Source organism: Balaenoptera physalus (assembly GCF_965194825.1).
Source record: "Balaenoptera physalus genome assembly, chromosome: 2".
In the NCBI taxonomy this organism is placed as follows: domain Eukaryota; kingdom Metazoa; phylum Chordata; class Mammalia; order Artiodactyla; family Balaenopteridae; genus Balaenoptera; species Balaenoptera physalus.
Genome location: NC_138883.1, coordinates 161,989,516 through 162,007,830, shown reverse-complemented (window position 1 = coordinate 162,007,830; position 18,315 = coordinate 161,989,516). Strand labels below are relative to the sequence as shown.

At 46.2% G+C, this 18,315-nt stretch overlaps 1 protein-coding gene across 27 annotated transcripts in view; it reads right to left on the bottom strand.

Moving 5' to 3' along the window:
* PARD3 (par-3 family cell polarity regulator) overlaps positions 1-18,315 on the bottom strand; it is a 627,365-nt gene that overhangs the window by 523,862 nt on the left and 85,188 nt on the right. Inside the window, exon 1 of one of the 27 annotated variants that reach the window (XM_082449625.1) lies at positions 7,665-7,686. The exons of 25 other annotated variants lie outside the window; for them this stretch is intronic. The gene's annotated coding sequence lies outside the window, so the exon portion shown is untranslated. Of the gene's footprint in view, positions 1-7,664; positions 7,687-18,315 lie in introns of those variants that run through there. One more of the 27 variants, XM_082449626.1, reaches the window with a different exon arrangement.

Here is an 18,315-nt window from a genome sequence, read left to right as displayed (position 1 = left end):
TGGGATGGAATCAGCTGCAAATTCATAGAAGACCAACCAAATGGAAAAAAAAAAAAAAAGTTGTTCATTTCAGGGAAAACACAAAACTTGTGAAGGAAAGAAAGAGTAATCAAAGTATCTATCATACATGGTTCAGCTATGAGAAGCTTTTAATACGGAAAATAGTGTGAACGTCAAGCACTTAATCAAAATTATAACTACTCTGGGGGGAAAGAGGTCTAAAAAGTGTGTGTGTGTGTGTGTGTGTGTGTGTGTGTGTGTGTGTGTGTGTGTGTGAGAGAGAGAGAGAGAGAGAGAGGCAAAGCACACCAGAGAGAGAGACAGAGACAGAGACAGAGACAGAGAGAGAGACAGAGAGAGAGAGAGAGAGAGAGAGAGAGAGAGAGAGGCAAAGCACGCCCGGGGCAGTGAAACAGGGTTAAAACTTCCACATTGAGTCAAAAGACAGACCCCGCCCTCCCCCAGCCCTGCAAAAAAAAAAGAACCGACAAAAGCACTCACACAGAAATATGGAGGAGAATATGGAAAAGATCAGGTACAAGAGTTGGAAACGGCAACCTCTGTAGGAGGTGCCGCTCTTTTTTCATGAGAATCCTGGCAGAACTATCTCACTCTGCACATCTATAATGTTCAGAAGCAAAAAGATGAGAAACCGTTTGAAAAACGCCTTAAAATAATGGGCATGGCACACGGCTTCAAGGTTAGCAACTGTCCGTCCCGTGAGTCAAGGATAACTGTGTCTCGGGACAAATGAAGTCATTGGTAATGACATCACAAATATTGAAAGAAAGCACTTCCTTGTTCTAGTCAATAGAAGAGCACAATCAATAGCACTGATGCCTCATGCTAGACACTCTTGGTTAAGCATCTCTCCAATCTACTTAAACCAAAAACAAGACGTTTAAAATATGTTCCAAAGTTCTTTTTTTTTTTTTTTAATGAACCATTGGTATTTCAAGACAGACGTGGTATAGTCCTCCCTCCGTATCTGTAGCGGGGGTTGGTTCCAGGACACCAAAATCCACAGGCGCTCAAGTCCCTTGTACAAAATGGTATAGTATTTGCATGTGACCTACCACATCCCCCTGTCTACTTTAAATCATCTCTAAATGATTTATAATACTGAATACAATGTAAGTGCTATGTAAATAGTTGCCTGTGCAAGTGGTAAATTCAAGTTTTGCGTTAGGACCTTTCTGGAATTTTAAAAAATATTTTCAATTGAAATCTGTAGATAAGATTGAATCTGAGACGCAGAACCCACACATAACGGATACGGAGGGTCGACTATACGTGTGATTTTGACCTTAGCTACTTTAATCATTTCCACTTCAAAAATGCTTATCATGTATAAATTCAAACCACAGGACCCATTTTCAATTTTGTTGCCGTAACATTACACAGATTTTTTTGTTGCCTTCTCAATAAAGGCAGAAAACATAGCTGCTGTTCAACAGCAGATCACCATTGAATACTAGCCAGTGCCTCGTGGTAAGTGCACTCCGCTGCCCCCCACTTTTCCACCCCAAACCACACCCAACACCCATGCCACCACCTCACCACCACAGCACAACAGAGCAAACCACAAACCTGCTGCCTCCCTTGAAGAGTGGATGGCTTCATTTAATATGTCAATCAAAAAAGAAAAAGGCAGCCTGAAACCAAAGGTGAATTCCAACTTCAAGGAAATAACATTCTGGCATTCTGCTTTATTAGAACCAGCACATAATCTCTCATAGGGTGGCATATTAGCCCAGTAATGCGGGAAATCAGCCCATTATTGACCTCTCGACCTGTGACATCACTTTCAGAACAACGCAGAGATCGCTTGAGCCACGGATGCTCCCCGATTCCTGCCCCACTCCATAGAAATCACGTACAAGAGATCGCAGAGCTGGCTCGGGACGGAGCCAAGGCAAGAACGAGAATGCAGTAACCACCAGTTATATTTGCACTGCATTCATGTGCATTATCTAACGTGATGGGAGGGTTTATAATCCCTATTTTCAGATGAAAAAACTGAGACTCAGGGCGTTTAAGTTGTTGACAAGAAGTCACAACTAATAAACGCTGTCAGCCGGGACTTAGCCCTACATCTGCCGACTCATTCCCAGCACTTTCTCAGACCCACAGGGACGGTTTCCAACGACACCATCACAGGCGCTTGTCTTCCTACAGCCCTTCCTCCCAATCTCTTCCCAACAGCATCATTTTTTAAGTATTTTGCATAATGGGGAGGTCCATAAAATATTTATTTTAATAAAAAAGTTTTGCCTGTTTAAAAAATCAAGTCTGAAAAACCACTCATCTAAGTATTATACTACAGTTCTAATCTCATCCATGATTTGAAGCAGTGGTTCTCTAAGTGGGATTCCATCCCAGATCAGCATCACCTGAAAACTAATCAGAAGTTCCAAATCTCAGGCTCTACCCTGGTCCGACTGAATCGACATTTCTCAAGGCTGAAATGCTTTGTGTTTCTTCTATGTATTATTATGTATTATGTTTTAGCTCATAAATTCATGGGTTAACGCTTTCATGAACACTTTTTTTTTTTTTGCCGCTCTGCGCAGCATGCGGGATCTTAGTTCCCAGACCAGGGATCGAACCCGTGCACCCTGCAATGGAGGCACAGAGTCTTAACCACTGGACCGCCAGGGAAGTCCCATGAACACTTCTTAAATCAAACAGATGTTTGTTACTACATCTTAAAAACCGTCACCATGAATACATACACATATGTTTGACATTCCTGTGATGACCATATAGGTGGTTATACATATATTCGCAGTGTCAGAAACAAATTTCGCAGTCAGTATCAGATACAAATTCTTTCTCAGAGTTGTTTCACCTCTAAGCTCTTTGCAGAGAATTGCGAAATCCATATCTCTAGACCAGAGCCCTCCAGACATGCCAGCCTCAGACATCGACCTCTCTCACTGCATGTGACTTTGGGAGCTGTCTGAATTCCCCAGGGAGCTTGTTTTGATTGCTTGCCAGGAAATTTTAATGCCATGAATAAAAGCATGTCCGTTTGGGAACAACTAATAACTGACCAATATTTTTATCAAGTCCTATTTTAATTCTAATTTATGAAGCTTATATTCCTTATCTTCCCCCTAAAAGCAACTTATTATCTTCATTTCTACTGGCAGCAACATCCTCCTCGGACTTAATCTAATCAAGCCATAAACGTAGCCTCTCTAGAGGAAATACAGGGGATAGAGAATCAAGTCCAATGACACCACAAGGAAACAACCAGACAAGTCCAGAATATGAGACCTTTAATAACACAACTGCACTGACTTCTTTTAAAAAAAATCCACGTTGTCTAATATCTGGATGCAATATATGATCCTAGAGTGGATCCTGCATCTGGAGAGAAAATTTATTTAAAAAAAAAACAAAACCAAACAGTGCTGGGACAATTGAAGAATCTGTCATATCATGTGACAGAATTGATAACTGGAAAATTCCCTGGATGTGAGCGGTATAGAGTAATTATATAAAGGAATATTCTTGCTTTTAGGGGATGTGTGAGGTAGTTAGGGGTGAGTTGCAGGGAGGGAGAATTTGGTACTATGTATCCATATGCTTAAAATTGAACATACCCATTAACCCAGGAATTTAAAATGTTTGTCTACATGGTCAAGATGTATATATGAAATCAGATGTTTTAAGAAACAATAATACAGGGGCTTCCCTGGTGGCGCAGTGGTTGAGAATCTGCCTGCCAATGCAGGGGACACGGGTTCAAGCCCTGGTCTGGGAAGATCCCACATGCCGCGGAGCAACTGGGCCCGTGAGCCACAACTACTGAGCCTGCGCGTCTGGAGCCTGTGCTCTGCAACAAGAGAGGCCACGATAGTGAGAGGCCCGCGCACTGCGATGAAGAGTGGCCCCCACTCGCCGCAACTGGAGAAAGCCCTCACACAGAAACGAAGACCCAACACAGCCAAAAATAAACATAATAAATAAATAATAAATAAAAAAAAGAAACAATAATACAGAATAGGAAACCAGCCACATACCCAACAATTAGAAATTGGCTGAGTACATCCAATCAATGAAACACTATACAGCAATGTAAATGTTGTGCACAGAATATCATGGAAGGTATCATCTCATCTTTAGTCTGAAGACAGTGCAACCTGCAGACACGGACAAAAGGTACCAACGGCTACACACAATTGGCAGCCCTTGTCTGTACCTTCTGGTTTTCCATAGCAAACATATATGTGCAATCTTATAACTGTATCACCTTAAATAGCGAGTGAACACATCCCTTCCTTTCCCCTTCCTTCTTCTCTTGTTCTCAGTAATGGAATCACCTGCTAACTCATCTCACTGCTTCCAGGCTCCTCTCTTCCCAATCCTGTCCACATTCTGCAACCACATCCATCTTCACAGAACACCTGTTTCATCGTGTCCCTGCCCCGTGATGAGTCACTTCCAGTGACTCACTACATCCTAAACGTTAAAACCCAACGTCCTTGGCCAAGCACTCAATGCTCTCTCCAAGCCTGCTTTTCCGGGCTCCCCATGGATCCCATCCCAAGCGCTCCGAGCAGCGCCTGAGACAGATCAGGTGCTCAGTAAGCGCTAGCTCCTCCCACTCCACACATCTGAACGCTTTCACCCCCGTGGCTCCGACGACCCAGGCTGTCTGTGCCTCTCCTGATACAGAACACAACCACTGCCTCTGTGAAATGTGCTCCAACCCCAAGGTGTTCATCTAGACCACAAATCTGTCACTTAACAGCCTATCTCCTTGTACACGAGTGGTGTTTTGTTTTCTCTAGATAAGTTCCCTAAAGGCAGGGAGCATCTTCTGCTCTTTTTAGCACAGAACAATGAACAAAACACCATACTGTTGTATAAATAATGTGTAAAATATATATGATTAAAGTAATAACCCTATTGGGCAAAGAAAAAAATTTCAACAAGACTTTCTCAGAAACTGTAATCAACACATGCAGGCTTGTGCTCCCCTAACTGCCAAGAGAAACCCCGTGGACACGGGTGCCTTGTCGTGACCAACACCCCCTTCACCCTGTATCCTCGGACCCCAGAGCTCACTCAAGAACCACAGTGTGGGGGCTTCCCTGGTGGCGCAGTGGTTGAGAATCTGCCTGCCAATGCAGGGCACACGGGTTCGAGCCCTGGTCTGGGAAGATCCCACATGCCACGGAGCAACTGGGCCCGTGAGCCACAATTACTGAGCCTGCGCGTCTGGAGCCTGTGCTCCGCAACAAGAGAGGCCGCGATAATGAGAGGCCCGCACACGGCGATGAAGAGTGGTCCCCGCCTGCCACAACTAGAGAAAGCCCTCGCACAGAAACGAAGACCCAACACAGCCATAAATAATAAATAAATAGATTTTAAAAAGTAACATAAAAAAAAAAAAACAAGAACCGCAGTGTGGCTAACCCGGCTGACATTCCAGACGACGTGAGCTATGGGGAAAGAAACCTTCCAGATACTTTACCTTCCCGATGTAAAGGAACCCAATTTCCAGCAGAAACACCTTCATGCTCACCCACAGAGCTGCATCCCGAGCACCACCGCAGGTCTGGAAGACCAGGAAAAAGTGAGTTTACGCCTGGATAAACCTGCCTACGACCCATGAAAGGGTGGGCCAGACAACAGCTCACCTGGGCCAGCCAAGTTCTTCCTGCTCATGTCCTGGTGAGTGTCGGGACGCCCAAGGCAGGGTGTGGGCAGTACTGTCACCTGATGGGCCAGAGACACTGGAAGAGGGCTGTGAGGTAGCATATGAGCCTGAGTCCCTAAAAACAATGTAGATCTACAGGATTCTGCACCCAAACTCCAAACCTCTCCTTCCAGGCGTGGTGACCACCAGAGCTCTGAAGGTAGGTGCCTGCTCTGGGCCTCCCCTGGGCCTCCCCATCCCTGACTCCACAAAGGGCCAGCGGTGGGGCCACTCATGCACAGTGACTGTTTTCACGACACTCATTCGTGGGAAACGCTTTCAGCTCCACATGCAGATGTGAGGACAGGGGAGCAGGAAACCTAACCTGCCTGAGATCATCACACACGTAATTACAGGTGAAGAGGAAAGGGAGTTTCAGCTCATGACTCTGACTTCTAAATTCCTGCTATGCTCTTTTTGACACACTGCCTCTTGCACAAGGATCAAACAGATTTGTCAAGGGGACAAATGTGGAAGGGAAAATTTGATCAAGATAGAGTCTTTTTTTTTTTTTTTTTTTTGCTTAAAAAAAGGGCTTCCCTGGTGGTTAAGAATCCACCTGCCAATGCAGAGGACACGGGTTCGAGCCCTGGTCCGGGAAGATCCCACATGCCGCGGAGCAACTAAGCCCGCGAGCCACAACTACTGAGCCCGCGTGCCACAACTACTGAAGCCCACACGCTCTAGGGCCTATGCTCTGCAATAAGAGAAGCCACCGCAATGAGAAGCCCGCGCACCACCACAAAGAGTAGCCCCTGCTCGCCGCAACTAGAGAAAGCCCGCGCGCAGCAACGAAGACCCAACGCAGCGAAAAATAAATAAATTTAAATAAATAAATTTTTTTTAAAGAATGGGAGGGCTTCCCTGGTGGCGCAGTGGTTAAGAACCCGCCTGCCAATGCAGGGGACACGGGTTCGAGCCCTGGTCCGGGAAGATCCCACATGCCATGGAGCAACTAAGCCCGTGCGCCACAACTGCTGAGCCTGCGCTCTAGAGCCTGCGAGCCACAACTACTGAGCCCACGTGCTGCAACTACTGAAGCCCGCACGGCCTAGAGCCCGTGCTCAACAAGAGAAGTCACCGCAATGAGAAGCCTGCACACCGCAACGAAGAGTAGCCCTCGCTCACCACAACTAGAGAAAGCCCATGCGCAGCAACGAAGACCCAATGCAACCAAATATAACTAATAAATTAATTTAAAAAAAAAAAAAAAAAGAATGGGAAAAAAATGAAAAATATATCACCCACCAATTAACAGACTTGACTAACTTCAGTATGAGGAAGTAATGCTTTACCCCACGCTACCTATAAAGACACACAGATTTAAGAAGCGTTTCATTCCAGCCATGCACCTGGCAGTGCTGGATTCCAAGCTGCAGAAAAATACAACCCACAACCATTAAAACCAGGCCTCGGTCCCCTCAGGGCAGGGACCCACCCTGCAGCCCCAGCGGCCCACAGCACCTGTGCAGTTCAGGCAATAACTGAGATCTTTTAAAGCGAACTAAATGCTGAATGTTTTTCTAGTGTTTATAAAGAAATAACCAACCTAAGAGATTCTTAGGGCTCTCACCCAGCAGAAGAAAAATCTCCCCTCTCCTATTTACTCTCCAACCAGCCAACAAGAGAGGCTGACTCACACCAAAAGGAATTTCTCTGACCTGGAAAGAAAGCCTCCCTGAAACATGAGAAACTCTAAATAGCTCAGAATTCTAAAACGAACCAACCATATCTGACCCCAAAGCGGCTCTCCACTGCCCCCTCATATTACTTAATCCAAAAACCACCTCCCAGTTTTTCTTTAAAGAAGTTATCTCAAATTGCTTAAAATCCACAATTAATTCCTTACACCTGGCAGTACTCAACCAGGCTGAATCAGAAATAAATACTCCCGAACTAACAGAGGAGATGGTGAGGAAACGGTGGGTTTTGATGGAGAATTTGCACCTACCTGGGGTCTCCTCTTTGGAAGCCTGGGCACGCAGCCGTCCAGCCGCACCCTGTGGCCCCTACACCTAAATCCAGCACAGCCCCCCGGCGCACGGGGTCCAGGGCGGGGAGGGCCGCGGCACCAGCACCTCGCGCACGCGTGGCCCCGAGGCTGGGCGGGCGGTGCTCAGACCGCGGCTCAGACCGCGGCGCTCGGGAGGGAGGAGGGGCCTGACCCAGTGTCTGCGGGGCCAGAGGTGGGCGTCCTCCTCCCGCCAGGCCACGGCCACCATGGATCCAGGGAGGGAGCAGTGATGGTGTCGTCAACAAATGGGCCAGAGCCGGGGGTCCTCCCGAGTCTTACGACCACGGACATCTCTGCAGGCGAGGAACATGCGCCAGCTTTCGGGATGATTTTCAGGAGGGAGAGGAGCGACCGACAAAGAGCACACAGGCCCCGCATATGCCAAGATCCAGGCCGGGGCTTCCCTGGTGGCGCGGTGGTTGAGAATCTGCCTGCCAATGCAGGGGACACGGGTTCGAGCCCTGGTCTGGGAAGATCCCACATGCCACGGAGCAACTGGGCCCGTGAGCCACAATTACTGAGCCTGAGCGTCTGGAGCCTGTGCTCCGCAACAAGAGAGGCCGCGATAGTGAGAGGCCCGCGCACCGCGATGAAGAGTGGCCCCCGCTCGCCGCAACTAGAGAAAGCCCTCGCACAGAAACAAAGACCCAACACAGCCAAAAATAAATAAATTAATTAATTAATTTTAAAAAAAAAATCCAGGCCAGTGGGTCCGCGGGATCTCCTTGCCGCTCAGCTTGCTGTGGCTCGTTTGGACCCTCCTGGAAAGCCATCGCCACCTCTTCCCCTGTGGAAAGCTTCACCCAAATGCCACTTCCCGCTAACCTCTACCTCTCCCCAGCGTCGGCCTTCCATCCCGCTTCACCCTTCGTCCTGTCTCTCCACAGCACGCACACCCACGTCTCGAAGGCGTGCACGCTTTACAGTTATCCCCGCTAAGGAGCCCGCGGACCTGATTCACGCCCTCGCACCCCTGCGGAGCATCCACGCTACGGCAGGCCCTGGACAGGCGCAGGGTTTATGGCAGCAAACGGTCCCTGCCCGCTGGAGTCGCTAGCAGACGAAACAACAGGGACTCTCGCTTAAGCACGGCCCCAAAGCCCAAAACTCATCGACACGCTGCTGGCGATCTCAAACCAAAGATCAGTTTGTATTCCTTTACAAACTCATTTGTTTCAAAATGATTTGGCGCTTAGGTTTTTCCTGAAAATCCCTAGTGTGACTCATAACGTCATCTGGGTTTATCTGGTCAATTTCAAGTACATTTGAAATGGGGCAATTTTAAAGGAAGGGCTCCAAGACACCTTATGAAACAACGTAAAGGAGATGATGCAGGTTAATACCGTATAATTTCTTAATCCCTTAGATACATGCTTAGTTCGCTGTCCTTGTAAAGTTTTCTCGTATGAGGTATTTGAAATTTAGGTAATGGTGCCGTCAATCTATTGCTTCTGAGAAAGTATGGTGCACAGTATCTCAGTAACAAACAAACAGACGAACCAAAACACACTAAGCAGCACAATCGAAGCACTAAAACAGAAAACATAGCCAGCCCAAACCCAACCAGTCTGCACTAACCCTATTCTGCCGCATAACTTTAAAGTTTCCAATAAAAATCCTGCATGGAAGCAAAGAAACAAATTAGCTGTATGGGAACTCAGGGAAAACCTAACTACACAACTAGTAATTCAAGGGTGAAACGGACTAACCTCAAACAACAATAAAACCTGTAACTATAAACTTATCGGACAGGGTGGGGGACAGCAAAACAGAAGTAAAGCTGGTCTGTGAAGCTTTGAAGATGCACACATAGAGTGGGTGGGGCAAGGAAGCCTGGCTTTATGGACAGAGCCTCCAGTGGGCGCATCGCCCGTTCATCAGTCAGTAGCCACGAAAAAGGGCGGTGAAAGGACCCCACCGGGCCCAACGCGGCACAATCGTTTCCTCCTTGCAAACACCTGAGGCCGTGTGCGTAGCAAGGGGGCGGGCTACCTCTGAGGCTCGTTCACACATGGCTCAAGCAGTCACAAAGAGTCAACACACCCCAGCCAGCTCTCCTTCTCAAAGTGGAAGGAGGATAAGCATTTCCACAACCTCCATAATCCAATCTTGAGAGGAACTTGTGATGCAAAATTAAAACTACCTAACCTCCCCTACAGCATTCTCTGTTGACATATGTTTACAAACATGTGTCTTTGCAGCAGCAGAGTTCTGAGCTCTGTTGATCCCATCCACCTTTCCAAAACCCAGGGAGCTGCCTGATGGCGGGAGAACCACAAGTCTGCACCACCCGCAGCAGAAGAGCAGGAAGCAAGGCCACGGGCCCACCAGATTACTGGAAGATTCCTGCCAGCAGGAGCGGTCGAGGATATGGAAGAACATCCACCCACTTGGAGGCTCCCGTGACTGAGAACACTGTACACTTACTACCCAGTTTAACAGCTGCAGATAACAGGGAGGCATGTTACACACCACCAGATGATGAAGAACTTAACGCTCAGTCTGAAAGTAGTACTTGTGTTTTAGGACAAAGCGGGTACTGCCAGGTCTAGGTAAGGCCCCTGTTCTCCAAGACTTTCCAATCAACTTCAGGAGTCAAGCCATAGGTATGTGGAAAGTTCACTAACAATATCCAGTTATCAAAATTAAATGCCAACCAAGTGGTACAGGAATTACAAAAACTCAGAAAACACCAAAGACAAAGAACACTTCATGAAGGAATTATGTGTCACCTCAAATGGGGGACATCTTAGGACAAAGGTGGAGGCCAAGACATACATGGCATGTTTGAATGGCGGGGAATAAAGCCCAGACACGACACACACCATCAGCACTTGTCTCATACTTGACTTTTTCTCCCTCCCCAGGACCAGGCTGTGCTGAGCTGAGCTGCACACACAGGACCCCCGGGGGCCAGGCTACAGAAGAGTCTCTCTAAACCCGAGTGGGAATCGCTGACACTCAAGCCCTAATCCAAAAGTCATCTCGAGCTTCATGTTTGCTCTAAACAACTATTTAAACAAGCTGTCACCCACAGAAGCAGCACATGTGAACCCGCAATCTGAGATCTGACAAGCATTTCCAAAGACCCCCATATCATCTTTTATTTAATTCCAAAATTTTAAGGCTTATGGGATTATCTTGGGACTACATTCTCTCCCGCCCCCAATCCCTCCTTCCTCTTTTTGAAGTTAAATCCTATCTAGGTGAAACTCCCATCCCTCAAATGTGTTTAACAATAACAGGTCCTTAAAACACCCCCTCCAAGCACAGCAGCAGCGCTTCCTGTTTATCAAAAGACGAAAGTAAACAGCAGGTCAACAAGACTGGACAAGGAAAACAGAAAACCCGTCTGACGTGTGCTATGTGAGCAAGAGAAGCGGCCCCTGCACCCATGGCGTCAGGCGTGTCCAGCCCGGCCCTCTGACCTCCTCCTGCTACCAAGACACCGCTCTGCTCACGTCACAGCAGAGCCATGAATAGCACGAAAGTGACTGAATTAGCATAACACCAGCGCATCTGCGTATGTGAACACTAGGGCCCATTCTTACTGAAAATCTATGGCGTTGAACAAGAGGCAAAGCCCATCTGGCCTTGCTGAGTGTTTCTTTTGACACAAAGCCTCTGTGTGGGCCTGTCCTACAGTCACATGACCTTCCTGAAAAAACTTGTCTCTGTTCTGGATGGACCCACACACAAGGGGGCTGGCACCAAAATTTCAGTTTGTGGTGCAAGGTATGTTGGGAAACAATTGCTCCCACAGGTGAATATAAATAGAGTGTAGACTACTGACACTCAATTTTTCTTTCTTTTTTTTCTTCCTTCCTTCCTTTTCTTTAAAAAAACAAAGAAAAGCTGCCTTTGAAATGATGCCATTTTGTACCATGTCAAGAATTCTTCTCAACTCACCTAAAATAAAACCTATAGATACACGAATGTATACCACTAAAGTCCTAAAAATGTACCCAGTTATTTAGGAAGGCAAAATCCATCATAATTTAAATAAAATAATTTGCCTTTAAGGACTGTCACTCTCATTTAATGAGAAGTCACAATGTTATGAACTAAGAAGATAGAACTTTTCAGACTAATTAGAGGGCATTTGATACAACTTTGGGCCCCATCACAGCAGAAAGGCAATGTAAGTATCTTGAGAAGGGTGATGCATTAATTCTAAATCTACACCAAATATTCAAGCCCCCTTGACAAAGCTTACACAAAGGAACACAATATGGAAGCAAACTTGACTCGGTTAAGTGTAAATCCTAAGCAAAGTCCACTCTTCACAGAGACCAGTGGCAACCAAATGAAATCAATGCCAGAGGCGAGGAGATTGCGTTCTAAAAATAACAGAATTCTAACCTTTAAATTAAGTTTGTTTCTTTCTTTTCTGTATCTCCATGTTGTCTTTGAAAAGAGTTAAACAACTGTGGAAAGAATAGAGTGTAAAGTAAACCATGTGAAGAAGGACAATGATGGGGGCTAAGGCTGCAGGGACGCTTGACTAGCATCTGGACTCTGCGGGGACAGCGAGAAGGAGGACACAGAAGAACTGACCCCTTCCCTCCAAACCCCAGCGAGCACGCTGGGCTGGATGAGACGGGGGGGCGTGGGGCTCCCTCTCCCTGCGAGCGTCCAATGTGCACAAGGGACGGGCAAGCGACCGGGGTGCTCAACCTCCGCAGGGTCAACAGGCGAGCAAGGCACAGCGGTTCCACAGCTCAAGTCACAGACACTGCTGGACCGGCATCTCCCGGAGCTGTCAGAAGCCCCACTTTCACCAATGAGGACAAGACTGAAGAAGAAGGTGAGAGACCTAACAAGTAGGATGATTCAGTATCTGATGGAAGATACAAATAAAGCATTAAGTATCACTGCCAATCTGAGTTAGATGGAAAAAAAAAATGTGTACTGGGTTACACCAATACCTTCAATTAAGCATCTATTAAATTACAAATATATAAGTTCTACACTAGAAAAACACTGGCTTGTTATTTTCTAAATAGTAATAAGATTTCACCCATCGCCACCGTGTCCTTCACCCTTGCATCTTCTGGTGGAATCACCTTCAGAGCAAACAAGTCATAGTTCACCTACCACACATGTTTTTTTTTACACAGATGTTTTTGTATATAATTTTCCACTCGTTACAATTTTCTAGTCATTTAAACATTTTAGATGTAGTGTGATTTTTTTTAACATCTTTATTGGAGTATAATTGCTTTACAATGGTGTGTTCGTTTCTGCTTTATAACAAAGTGAATCAGCTATACATATACATATATATGCGTCTCCCTCTCTCCCACCCTCCCTATCCCACCCCTCTAGGTGGTCACAAAGCACCGAGCTGATCTCCCTGTGCTATGAGGCTGCTTCCCACTAGCTATCTATTTTACATTTCCTACCACACATTTTAAGAGTAACCTGGCTCAGTGCACAGGGTCCCTGCCAACCACGATCACAGGAAGCATCCCTGGAGGCGCCATGACGGTCAGGAACTGAGGGACAGGCCTGGCTGCTCCATCCCCGGCGGGCACAGGGCCACTCACACTCGGTGTTCAACAGGGCCGCCCCTGGGGTCACACCACTCCCTCCTCACGTCAGGGCACATGCTCAAGGCCTCCAGCTCAAAAACGTTTAACTTCCTATTATTTGCCTCTGCATGTGGGATATGGCAAAGCATGTTTAAAACCCCTTCCAAAACAGAATGGCCTTTACGAAGCACAGCCAAGAGCAGGGTGTTTTTAGTTCAGTGTCCTCGTCTGCCAAATACATATGTTGACTTGAAGGGTAGAGGTTGCCCTTGACTCTCGTGTTTCCAATAAAACCTTAAGAGGAAAAGTCGTCAATGACAACAGAAACACACACACACCGGCAAAGTCATCATACCTATTATGATTTTCTGGAGCTTTTTTCCCTTAAGCGAACATGGTGCCTTACTGACTCCCCAGATTTTATCTGTCACAGATAAGATGGTCTTCTTTCAACCTCTTTCAGCTCAGATCACTGTATATTTCAAACAATCCTTTAAAAATCACAATGTGTTAGGGATCAATCAGATCAGAGTAATTAACCTCGGCTTTATTATGTCAAGAAAATTTTTAAACTTCCTACTTTCACTAGTTCCCCACTTGGGGGGGAAAACCCAACCACGTCATAAATTTTGCATTATCCCAGTACGTTGTGTTTTAAAATATGCTCAAGTATTGATCACAGTGATGCAGCAGAGGCACTTGAAGGCGCCCGCTCGCTCGGGCTTGGCAACTCCGCACGATGCAGGGATGCAGGACCGGGATGGGGCTGCTTCCTCCTCGGGGGCTGCCTTACACTCTAGGCCCCAGGGCAGAGGGATGCTGCTGCTGGGAGGTGGCTTTAAAGTGCCTTTGACTCTCAAGTTCGCCTTCCTTCTGTTACTTAGAGGATGATGGCTCTGTGACTGCTGATAAAACCCAGAGCCGCCAGCAGAGGGCACTCTGCGAGCAGAGGTTCCTTTCCTCCGCGGATGCCTTCACCCCATCAAAGCAAACACATTCTTAACTGATGCTTCATATTCAGCATGGGAACAGTTTAATCAGAAATTAGAATAAACTCATGTGTTCACGAGAAAGTAAACAGGCAATCTGAGGATGCTGCAAAACGAATCCTATATTGTTTAAAACATGTTTCTATCTAAAACACTTTTTAAGGGGGCAGGGGGGAAACCCCAAAGCAGTGCATTTGGAAGGGGCATTGTGATCCATGAAGCCGTGCAGTTAAAGTGTCCTTCCAAATCGTGCCCGTGTTTAAAGTCTTGTACGACCATCCAGTCTCTTGTGATGGTAGAGACAGAGCTGTTTATTTCCCTGCAATTCCATACATGACTAGGTTTTTTTTTTTTTAAGAGCTGCTCTTTTTTTCTTTTCTTTTTTTTATTTTTAAAATCACCACAATATTTATTAAAACTATTGATTTAAAATATCCACCTGGATATGATGCTGGGCTGTGTCCCCAAAATAAATCAAAATGTGGTAATGACTAGTTTTTTTAAAAAGCTCATACATTTCTATATTTGTTAGTAAAATGTTGCTAAATTTATTAGTAAATTTCTAAATTTGCTTGTAAAAAATTAAATTATAATAAACTGCCCTGTTCCTAATCTCAACAAACTATTTAAAATAACTTACTACTACAGTAAACATAGCACATAGAACCACAGAAAATGCTACAGTGAAAATACATACATATATATACATATATATACATATATATATACACACGTATATATATATACATATATATACATATATATATACACACGTATATATATATATATATATATATATATATATATATATATATACACACACACTAGTTAAATTGGCCACAAACCATGGGACATTTTTGTTTTTCTCTTCACCGCTATGCCGTGTTATTGATCCTTAAGACAAAGCACCACAGGTGGCAGTGGGGAAGAGCTCTGGGATCAGTCCACCCTGCAAGCAGGTGCTTCCAGATCTCATGCACATCACACAGGGTTCTGGATGCCACGGTCCAAGGCACAAAGACGTGCTGTGGAGCAAGTGCCCAAGCAGTAGAAATGCCGACGCTTTGAATCAGCCGCGTGTGCTAAGTGGCTTCTTGATCATCAATGTGAAGGGAGCTTCCGCACAGGCAACAGAGCCCAGGAGTCAGCGTACAGGCTCTGGGCCTCGCTGGAGCCAACCACTGAGCCTCTCTCTGCCTTCCTCCCCTTGGCTGAGAAATGTAACAAGAGTCCCCAATGCACAGGGTAGTTAAAACGATTACAGGAGTCGAAAATGTTAAAGCAGTTAAAAATAGCTCATGGCATTTAGTCACTGCTCGGTAAGTTTGGTTACTATCATTATAGCCAGGATTTTCAAAAAAGCCCCTTCCTCAACTGTGTAGATGGGTATTGTACATTGTAAACCCTACCCTTTTAGGGGTGCAAATATCTAGGGTCAATGTACCACAAAAGGGAGTGAGGGTATACATAGGAGCTCTCAGTCCCACTTCATCTGAAACACCCAGGGAGGTTTATTAACTAGCTACCCACCACCCCAACCCAGACCAACTGGTCTGGAATCCAGCACTAGGAGCCCTCCCACCTCCCATGAGGGTTACAATTGAATAACAAGGTTCTGTACAACCCAGAACCTTGCTTGATGATTTGCTTGGTGTGCCCTGATTCTACTCTCCTGGGTGAGAACACTCCTGGTTTATAAAGAAATCCCGTTTCCCCTATTCTCAGCCATGCAGCAGCTAAGTGTAGTATCTAAGTGCAAATTTCTCTAGACAGAGATTTGGTCCAAGTTCTTCCCAGCTTTAAGGGTCAGTAGAGGTCATCTGTTAGCACCTCGTGGATCGCTGCCTCAATTTAACCATCAACAGCCAACCATCTGTGAGCCAGATGCAATATAACTTTCTAAAGCTCCCTAAAGCTCTCAGTTATAACTATTTTTATACTTCGGAGTTGGTGGTTTCCTAAACCAAAAGCTGTTCTCTCTCAGACGTGCAGGAAAGGCCAGCACTGCGTCTGTACGGCATCCTCCCTGAGCCTAGACCACAGTGTCCCTGAGCCCCAGAGCCCAGCAGGCTGGCAGCTTTGCACGAGATTCTGTGGACAGGAATCAGCTCTAGTCCCTGCTTTGCCAATAACTGTGTGAGCTCAGGCAATTAAAAGCTCTGGCCGTTTCCCCATCTGTAGTCACAGAGGAGCAGCTCAAGACGTAAGGGCCCCACTACCCCGAACATATACCATCCCCTGAGCCGCAAAAACCAGACCACCCATCCCCCTTCACAGTGTGCAGGGCTAGCCCATCATTCGGAGCAGTCAAGTTTACACACTTTGGCACAAGAGTCCCAAGCTCACGTGCCTACGGGAACCAAGAGAGCAAATGAAGGCGGCGGGATGGGGGTTCCTGCAGCCTGGAGAGGAAAATCAGGGGTGTGGCGTGAGGGCTCGCTCCCGCCTGGAGGCCCCGGGTCTCTGGAGGAGCTGCACGTTCTGATGAGCCACGCGGCACCTTCTCACCTGCTCAGGTGGCCGTGACAGATGCCATCGAAGCGCTGCTGCCCACACTGCCTCCCCCTGCAGGCAGGGCAAGCCCCACCGGATCCCAAGCCGGCCTGTCCTTCCAGGTGGCTTAAGCCTGAAAGCGCGAAGAGCTCCCACCCTGTGCTTGGGAAAGAGGTCGAAGTTCATTTCACTGGAACAAGTCCGAGCACAGCCGCTAGAGAGACCACTACATTTGTTTTCTTAATCAAAAACTACCCAAGTTCATAAGCACAATGACTTATGGGCACTTTGAAGCCTTTTAGATTTTCTTTCTGTCTCTGGTCTCTTCTTTTTCTATCCCTGATCCTACATTGCTGCCAGAATAAAACTCTTCTGGCCCTGTTGTTAAACACTCTCTCTGAGAATTAAAGGCGGGTTTCCCCGTTGGGAGTGGTGGAAGTATTCACCCTACCCCAGCCGGCACACACCCCTCCACCACCACCGTGTACTGGGCACCTGACATCTGACCAGTCATGTTCAACCTTAACACCAGATCCCTGCACACATTCTGGGTCAAAGACCATGTTTATTCCGTCTATTTGATTAGATTCCACAGGTTTGAGGCTTAGTAATGTGCTGTGTATGATGGATCAGAGGTAAAGATCATGCAGAGAAAGAGCCCTTGATGCTCCGTTTTCCTCAATCTAGTTAAGAATTTATCATAATTAATAAAGCACAGGTTTTTAGAAAAAGCTCTCACATTTTGGCTCTCAAATACTTAACAAAAGTATACAGTTCTTCAAATACATACAAATAGCCTTTGGGAGACCTGTACATTAAAACACAGCAAATAAAACTTTTAACAGACTCTGATAATAAGTGTCATTGGTGAACATCTTCACAGATTAGAAAAAGTCACGTTAGTAGCCAGCGAGTCCCAATCTTAAATATTTCCACGGACTGTAACGACACAGGGCACTTGAGAAAAAAAAGCAACAAAATTCTCTTCAATCCTGAAACATCCCCTAAAAGATGAGTATAAAAGAATGGAACATATGCACCTAAAAGTGCCTTCCCACTTTAAAATGATTCATTTCCACTAAAGCTACTACCCAGTTTACAGTAAACGTGTCACATCATTGCCTATTTTTAAGTGCTCCCCAATCAGCTGATATCACTGCAGGCTGCAGTAAAATGTTTTTATTGTCCAGCAGAACACAACCATTTCTATACTTATCTTTTCTTTCTCATTACCTAGAAGCAGAAATCAAAGATTCCACATCTTCAGGAAGTCCATTAATTGTTTTTTAATAAATTTATTTATTTATTTTTGGCTGCATTGGGTCTTTGTTGCTGTGTGCAGGCTTTCTCTAGTTGCAGCAAGCGGGGACTACACTTCATTGCAGTACAAGGGCTTCTCACTGCGGTGCCTTCTCTTTGTTGTGGAGCACAGGCTCTAGGCGCGTGGGCTTCAGTAGTTGTGGCACGTGGGCTCAGTAGTTGTGGCTCACGGGCTCTAGAGCACAGGCTCAGTAGTTGTGGCGCACAGGCTTAGTTGCTCCATGGCATGTGGGATCTTCCCAGACCAGGGCT